The 9387-nt window shown below is 41.6% G+C and overlaps 1 long non-coding RNA gene across 1 annotated transcript; it reads right to left on the bottom strand.

The window, feature by feature from the left end:
• Window positions 1–3487: 3487 nt before the first annotated feature.
• LOC148937970 (uncharacterized) lies at window positions 3488–7329 on the bottom strand. The gene is made up of 2 exons (XR_016140367.1): window positions 6883–7329; window positions 3488–3836 (listed from the first exon to the last, which is right to left on the bottom strand). It is a non-coding gene; the product is annotated as an uncharacterized LOC148937970 (long non-coding RNA).
• Window positions 7330–9387: the final 2058 nt, after the last annotated feature.

The raw sequence follows: 9387 nt of genomic DNA, 5'->3' as shown, positions 1-9387 counted from the left end.
CGTACGCGCACAGCCTGTTCGAAAAACTGAGCAAACGCTTGTATTTTCTTCATGATAAATTTATCGCCTTTCTTGACAGTCAAAGATATATAAATAACACAGAACAAATATATCATTATATATATTATTGCAAGTTATATATCGCGGAAAGAAAATCAAATAACGCCACCATTCGTTTCAGAAAATACGGTCGTTTATTGATATCATGAAGAGCAATACGGGTATTTTCGTATATTTCGCAATGCGAAATGATGACCGTCAGATATCGCCAATCTACGTACATCAGATATTTTTTCGCGTTTATTAGCGGACAGATGTTATTCAATACCGCCGGGATACTCGCCGAGCGTGTTAACGTTTACGATCCGCTAGAACGTATCCTGATCGTCGTAATAGCTAGGACACGCGTGCCTGATTCGAGTCCGCACGCATGCATCTCTCCGCCGTGTTGTGCCGGCGGCGGATCATCGGCGATCGGGACAAGGCAGAAATCTATCAAATTCTCGGCGCGACATCGAAAAACGACGCGAAACCAGTTTGGTCGGTTCGAATGACCGGGTTGGTTCGAAGCGAACCTGAACCACCGGCGGGACTGCCCGCAGGAAGGAGGGGGAAGAAAGGAAGGGAGGGGGGATCCAGATAGGCAGAAGGTACTGACCTACCGCCAGGTTGATGCGCGTGTGCACTCTCGAACACGTCGATGCACGATTTATGGCGACGCACGCACGAGCGTGTAAATTCCGCTTTTTATTTTGCCTTAATTACCACACAGGCCTGCCGGTATCGTTTCAGAAATTCCGTCGAGGAAAGTTTCTTCGTTATTAATTATGTCACATTTTGAGGAAGAGTATAGTATGATCTTTTTCATCAATTTATTGATTAAATTTAAAAAAAAACTCTATTTAATCAAATGACAGAAATACTGTAACTCCTTTCATAATTTGTCATATTCGAAAGCTCCATCTGATGAATTTCCAAAGAAAATTAATTAGAAATTGATTAGTTTCTCTCGGAAAGAAAGCTATTTATAGTCAACTTCGAGATAATAATGTCGGGATATCAATAGTCGTTATAAAAATCCGATATTATTCTCGGTATCCGATGAATGTCAACGTTAAAGTGTAAAAATGTTCAGAGGATAACAACATTTCCTCAGTACCTATTCGTAAACAAACGCGATATAATCCGAATAGCCGATTTTAATTTGCAGTTTTTCGAGCTGAAATTCCGTTAAGCGGTCAATCTGCGGACTTTGTTTCACGGCCGGCTCAGGACGGTTGTGCGCGTATACGCGCGTCGAAACGGGTTTGAGATCATTGAGAACCCGGCGGCCTGGGCCGGTCGACGGCCGACAAAAAGTAGGAGCTCACGCACGGCTGTTCGTCGACCGTGATGAGAAGAGGCGAGCGTTCGCCGATGGTAATAAAGGGGGGAGCGGGGAGCGGGAGCGCGGGAGATGAGGACGGGACCGAGGCCCAGAGACCAGGGGGCCCGAGAGGGCGACAGGCAGATAATAATCCGGGGCCTGGCATGTCTCTCACTCTCGTATACCGTCGCCGGTACGTGGAAAGTTTCGTCGGCATCGAACGGCCATTCTGTGTCGAGAACGCGACACGGCCACGTTCTATCCCGCCCGTGGATCACGGAACGTCCCCGCGTCCTCCGCCGACTTTTCGTCGAGCGACACGGATCTCTCGCGAGAGCGAAGAGATCGAACGATCGCGTAGCCTGCGAAGTTTCGATCGAACGACGACGTTGGCCTAGCGTCGGCCTACCCCTCTCTTACGCCTTTTATCGCGGTCGACTGCATCATCAGCGCGAATCGTTTCGACGAGGTCTTGCCGTAGCTTTTTCTGGGATACCTTGCGCAATGTAGCCAGGTGTACGACGTGACTCTCGAAAGTCACATATTTTCACCGAGGCTGGAAATTAATTTCAAAGGAAACGACGGCCGTACGGCGGTTTAACAATAGACTTTGAGCACCGAGTAAGAATTAGAGACTTCTAAGAATTCTCCGTTAGATTTCAGGAATACGCATAGATGCGCAACGAGATCTCATACATTTTCGTTTTTAATTTTACTTTAGCAAGTATCCGTTATTCTTAGTCTTTTTTTCCACGAAATTTTGATTAGCAGTGCCATCGTCGAGATGTTCAATGTCGAATATGTCAAAGTCGTGGGAAGAAAACGCGATAAAAATTCAAACGAAAAGGAGAAGAAGAAAACAATCGATAGATCGGTGCTCATTGGTACGACGACATCCGTTCGCGACGGCATTTATATAAACCGTTCATCGCGTGTATCGCGCCGCACCGCGGCAGGGACGAGAGGAAGCGAGGACCCCGAGACGATAGGAATGGTGGGGCCAGAGGGGAGAGGCGCCCGATCAACGGAGATGCATGCGAAAAAAGGCGAAATTACGTAAACATCTTGCAAACGGCGATTACCACACACTCGGACTAGCAGCTCGGCATTCACTTCTATTCGTGCCGTCTGAAAGAGGCTGCTGCTGCAGCAGCAGCATCACGGCCTCCGTATGCGTAATAACCAAGATGACCACGTTTCTTTTTTGACGCGACAAGTCCCGCTTTTAAGACAATAGATCCGAAAATAGATCCGACGTACTCGAGAAATTTTTGCGACTTTGCTTTGCGATAATCTCTTTGTTTTTTAGAGCCGGGAAATTCAACGGGAAATTTTAACGCGAGGTCAATCGTTAACGGATTAACGAGAAACAATTTCTGAGCAAGTATAAAATACTCGGTCGCGATTCTCTAATCTTATCGATGGTGTTTGTGAAAATGAAATTTTCCTTGCTATTATTGTGTTTACTCTTTTATTTTCGTACGATGCGGAATGGAAAACTCCGAAGAGCGGCGTGAGCGAGGTTCAACCGCTGAAATTGGACCGATCGTTGCGAAAACGCTGCGTGATGCTGCTGCTGTTGCAGCGAGGTCGTCGCATCGCGTCGCGACGCTTAGCATGCGATAAATATTAATGCGCCTCGCTCGCTCGCGCAAATATTTGCGATCAGCCAGCGCATTAGGACAATGATAATTATTGGTCTGCTCGATCGCGACGTGCCCGAGACTCCAGGCTGCCCCGCGTTGCTACGAATACTTGTGGCGATCGATCGTGATCGTAGTTGCATTAACCTTCGCTATCTCCCGATGCATCGAACACGATGAAAGGAAATGTTCGATTCAAGTAGATTCATCGCGAGAGCGGCGTGATTGTTCAGTGAAAGTGTTCCACTAAAGAACATTGTAATCGCAAAGATTTATGCCAAGGCCCCCTTTTATTATTTATAGATACATAAGTAATGAATTTCGTTGATTATAAAAATGTAATTATGAGACTAAAAATAACAATTATCGCATATATAAATAAATATCTAGAAGTGAGAATATATGAATTCTCTGATATTATGAGTGGATAAGTAACGGAATATGGGAAAATTAAGGAAATTAATAAAATTAAAGTAAATAAATTAAAAATGAAATATAATATTTAGAGAAAGAAAAATACAATGAAGTATATATATATATATATATATATATATATATATATATATATATGTAGGACAATATAATTTGATGAACCTGTGTCGTTATTATGTTTAATTATAGATTTGAAATGTTCGAGGAACGAGACCCTCTTTCTTCCCTTCTCTTTGGTACCATTGAAAGTAGCCATTTTGCGTTGTCTACTTCATCCAAAAGCACCAATATATTCCCACGATGAGCGGCAGAGCCGCTTAGAAAGGGGATCCTTGTTGGTCGTACTATGATTGGCCGCCTAAATCCACAGCCATGTTTAGTCGCCCGGGCCCCTCCTGTTTAGAAGGGTATGACGTCATCAGATACAATGTTGAAGGCCAAGCGTCGTGAAGCGCCGTGAGAGAAAAAGAGAAATCCGTTTATACGCGAATTATTTTTCAGGAATTCTCAAAGCAAAGCAAATTCTAAAAATCTCATATAACACTAATATAATTTTATATGCATATTTAAGATAATTGAAAAATTATGTATATATGTAATTTTGATTAAAAATGTTGTAATATATACAGTTAATTACCTTGCATAAATTTGAGAGGATTATTTAGAATTGTTTGTATATTACAATAAGTCCGTAAGTAATTCACATAAATTGCGAATTATTAAAATTTGCATTACGAGAATGGAAACTGCCGAGTAACGATCGGAAAACGCAAGAGTGTATTTAATTTTATTTCCACTATATAAATCAATAACATAAATTATATTATTTAACTTTAATTTAAATTATACTCTTCCGGATACGCAATTATTTTATGGAGAATTATGGAAATATAAATCGTAAGATCAATTTGTTTCTATAAAAAAAGAGACGCTTTTCAATCAAAATATTTATCCACAGTTGACAAGCCACGTATTGTAAGAGAATTCTCCGTTTTTCTCTCCTTCATTTCTAGCCTAGCGGGTTCACCATTTTTTCGGCGTTACCGAAAAAGGAACCACGTGGCGTCGACCACAGCGCGATTGGTCGTCTAAACTCGCGACCAATGCTCGATCGTCTAGGCCCCCTCCTATTTAGAAGGGACTCACACGCTAAGCGTTATAAGATGGTGGAGATGACTCGCGCTCGTGCATTTGAAATTAAGGCTCGTGACGAGACGAAATAAAAGTTATGACGATGAAAAAATTTATAAATAAATTATAGAACTAATAACAAAATTCACAGATATGAAAAATATGAAATTCCTCGACACAATACGAAGTAAATTGCGTTTCTGTGATGAGATATAAAAATAAAAGTGTGATTTTACCATATTGCCCTATTATTCGCTTGAAAATTTTATTGAAATTGCTAGATCGATCCCGGGCTCTCCCTTATGCATTCCGTAATGTATTCTGTGACGTTCCTTTATCGTCGCGCCCGCAGCAAATTTGCTCCGTGAACGGCAATTTCGGCGGATGTAATGACGATGCAACGTCGTTCCTCGCTCGAGCGAAACTCTAGCGCAACGTAGCAAGCAACCCTGAATTAATTTTGTTCCGCGAGCTTCTTTTTGCCGGCTGTCTCGGGAGTGGCGGTGCTCTACGAGCGCACCTTGAGGTCGTGTCATGCGTCGTTGGTCGAAGTCGAATTCCGATCTCACGTACGCTCACGAGGCTTATCCATATTCACGCTATCTCGCCTATCGGATCTATGCGATTAAACAGCGCTTAATTACACGGTTAAACGTATCGGTTGGCTATCTCATTATATCAGAATCGGAACAAGGCGTATTTCGGCGCCCCGGCCGCGATATTAAATTTCACATCGAGAGACGACTATCCTATAATCTTCCAAAAGTTAATTTATGCATCGATTATCTGAGAGTATTGCTCATAAAGATAAACTGTAATTATTTATAAAATATTGAGAATAAAAGTATTAATTATTGATCACTGATACTTTAATCAATTTTAAATTACAATTTAATTAATTGTAATTAATCGCTAATCAACGATTATTATCTTCTAATTGGAAATAATTAATTGCATGCATTAAAAAAATTGCTATTAACATAAATTTCCATCGTTTTTACATAAAATTATTGTATTGGTTTCAAAACATTTAATTGAAATTGTGAATATGTACTAATATTATATAAAACAGTTTATTATATAAAAAGGTTTTTGAAGTGGGTATTTACTGAAGGTTTCTGGCTGAAATAGATATTGATAAAAACATGTATTCGGTTTGCAGTGGAATATTCTTTTAGTCAACTATTAATCGCTCATCTAATCGTATCGAGATATAATCGAATAAAATATCTTTACCGTGATTCTTTATAATCTTTTTTTTATAATTGCACAAAAACTCAAGAAGAACATACATACGTAAGAAGGATCGCAAACATCTTCGAATAAAATTCTTTTACGTTCTAAGACTAACTATGATGCAAGAAATGGACAGATAGATAACTTTATTCAAAGAATCGCAGAACTTTTATGGAAGATAGAAGAGCGATAACGATCATCAAATCGATATTGTATTGAAAAACGTTCGTCGATGAAAAAGGATCTTCCGAAGAGAAGGACAGAGACGCAGTTCTCTTTCTCCTCCGTTTCTGAATATGCCACGTCTATTTTCGCAATATTGGCGCAACAACAACTGCGCTTGCCGATGTAAATTACGATCGGGCAATAATGAACGGTGGGCAGATTTCACACACATTGCGGTGTAACACACGCGAGCGATTATCCTAAGTGGTGACACGCCGGTGGGTAAGAAATTGTGCAGCTTACTTTCAAACGTGGTCGGGTGGCTTCAAGGTTCTTAAAACCATTGGTAATGCATTCCAATCGGTGCTGCTCGAAAGATAGAGAGAGGTTCAGAGAGACGGATTTAGAATTAGAATCTACAAGGACAACGCACGCGGATACTCGTGCGGTGCTGGATCCAGCGAAACGACGTAAGACGAAGAAATTCCTCGGCAAGAGTGGCAAGTATGCCTCTATTGCATTTACGGCCGCCGATCCATAGCTCCTCTCTTTTTCTCTCGCGCTAAACGGACAAGCGAGTAGCGTATAGCTTTGTAGCGTTCACCTTACCATTACGCGAACACGCATCGCGACCGTACCGATTCCGCTATTTTAATTGTATCCTTTTCATATATCTCTATGCGTTTGCTCCGCTTTATCCGCGTTTCACATGGCTTTCATCGATCGGCACACGGCTCAGTTATTTGCACCTTGAAATTATTCGATGTCCCGAGATATCGAGAGGCAGACAAGTTTTCTTCGATGTAAGCAGAACTTGTCTTGATTAATGATAATGATAATGAATACTTTTACGTGATATAGTAGCAAGCTGAGATCAGATGGCTGAGTAAGTTAGCTAAAAATACTCACTTAACAATCCGAGAATCTTTTGTCGATCTTATTACGTTCACTCTCGATTAACTGTTTTTCCGTTGTCATATAACACCAGTATGATCGATACTGCTTGACGTGATCTCTTTTTGAAGGCTCTCCGATCATAAACAGACCGAAGAATCTTGAATTATTAATCTCTTAATAATTATTCTCTTTCATAGGAAGTTTAATTTCAGATTTAATCATGAAAATATTTAATAGGTCGGTATTTATAGAAGCTGATGTATAAAATGAGCGTTTATTAAATTTTCGTCGAGGAAATTTGGCTTCTGAAATTCTGTCAGAGATTCTCCGTCATCGACGCTCGATGGGTTGGACGTAGCTCGCCGTACTGTTTAGCGGCGCACACAAAGCGTTGTTCTTCGCACAATGCTGACGATCCGCGCGCAGAAATGCAGTTACTAAATGGAGTGACTCGACTCGGCAGGTGCGAGCATATGATGCACACACAGAGAGAGAAGGAGAAAGAAAGAGAGAGAGAGAGAGAGCTTCGCTCTCCGTGCGGCATGCAACGGCGACGCGCAACTCACATTTATTCCCTATTTATTCGCGACGCGATCGTATTCTAAGCTTACGTTAAACGAGCTCGCATAATCCACGATGGGAAAGGGACAGTAATAATTGCGACTCATTGTCCGCGAGAAGTATTGTTTAAAACGACGTAATAAGAGACCTTTGTCGCCGTTATTTATTACGATGCTATAACGGTGCCGTGGTGATAGCCGCAAAGTAGAATCGCCCTGTGTACGATAAGGGCGAATAATCCCACGGACAAACTTTCCCCCGCGTTCCGTTCCGTTTTCATGTCGTTAAAAGCAGTGGCTACATACAAGATTTATGCAAGTGTCTGTCTCACTCATTGTTTGCGGTTAAAAGTTTACATTATTCATTATGTAAGACATGTAACTCTGTATATATATTTCTTTCGTTATTTAACGAGATAAATAGCAATTAAACTCGTTCAATTATAATGAGCTTTCTAAGAATTCTGTTACGAATATTCAAGGATGGAGAAGGGGGAGATTCAAATTCCCCTGAAATTAAAAAAAAAATTAAAATAAAGTTAAAGTTATGATTTACAAAATTTAATATTTTTTTCTTATTTAAAATCAGAAATAAGGAGATAAGTTTTCTAATATCTAAGTTTTAAAATATCCAAAAAAGTAATTTATTAAAAAATCACTATCTATGTGTTAACAGAATTGATAAAAACCCGTCCTGAAAAAAATCCTAAATATGCTCATACTTGTGCGAAAAAAATTCAAAGCTGATATTTACATTAATGAATTCTATCGTGATGAATATTTTGAATTTACAAAAAAAAAAAACCTACATTTTTGTGCAAGAGAGGAAAACTTCTTTCCCATCTAATAGATTATATACCTGCAGAAATTCCACAGAGTAAACGTGACTCGAGCGAATCTACGCGGTTTAATCGAGGAGCAACTTCGATAGTCGTGTAGCATCGCGTCGGTTGCTACGATAAAGGCCCGGCTCCAACGTTGATATTTTCAGCCGTCGCCGATTGGTCGTTTCCGACCGAACGATCGGCGATCGCGATTGGGCACGGCCGCAGGTAGCAAAACTGCAGGACGCGAGGAGAAGCGCAACGGGAAGAGCGCGGTGGCTACCGAGCAAGAGCGGCTTCTAAACCGGTCGTCGTAAAAAGCCGATCTGGCCTTCGGGGCGGCCATTTTAGAACGTTCTAACATTTGACGGTCGCGCAGGCCTCGACGAGCTGCCTAATAAGCGGCCGTTAATCTATTATTCATCACAAGTGTAGGAGCGATACCCTGAACGACATGGAAATCGCGCTCTTGGTGCGTATATGTAAACTGCGAATTGCGCCGAGCACATAAAGTACCCCGGTCAAGTCGGTTTCAAGTTTCTTCGATAAATTATCGAACGCTTCGAGCGAGATCTCCGCGCTAATGGATTTCCAATCAAAGACACGCGGCTCTGATTTGGGACGGCGTTATCTTCTTGCGAAGCTTCTTACCCACCTCTCTGGGCCTAACGAGACTTTGGTAATGTAATTTTAATAGCGTAGACGCGCGGTAGTCTCGAAGATTTTGCGTGAGATTAAGGTCGCAACCTGCCTCGCGACATAACGTCTGATTTAACGTTAAGTATCGAAGATATACCGAGGGTACCGCAATGGGTGAAGCAATCAATACAATGGCAGTTTGGGCGCGCCTCTTCCGGGTCGCGCGATCCGTTCATCAAGGACCATACGAAGACACGGCTGACAGTCTGAGTATTCGGAGGTGGAGGTCGGCATTCAGGTGTACTTACTGCGGGCTTAATGACTTCGGCGAATAGCCTCGCCCGCTACCTCCGCTAAATGAAGGGAACGGCTCTCAGTAGACAGCATACGGTTTCCCTATGCCGTTGTATAGTCGAGATAGAGAACATCCCGTATACAGCTGAACCCACTATTATCTTGTCTTAAAGTAGTCGGCATTCTTAACCCTTCACCTA

This window comes from Pogonomyrmex barbatus, unplaced genomic scaffold, assembly GCF_055798465.1.
Source record: "Pogonomyrmex barbatus isolate J1 unplaced genomic scaffold, ASM5579846v1 scaffold1, whole genome shotgun sequence".
NCBI classification, from domain to species: Eukaryota; Metazoa; Arthropoda; class Insecta; order Hymenoptera; family Formicidae; genus Pogonomyrmex; species Pogonomyrmex barbatus.
This window is presented reverse-complemented; position numbering and strand designations above follow the sequence as displayed.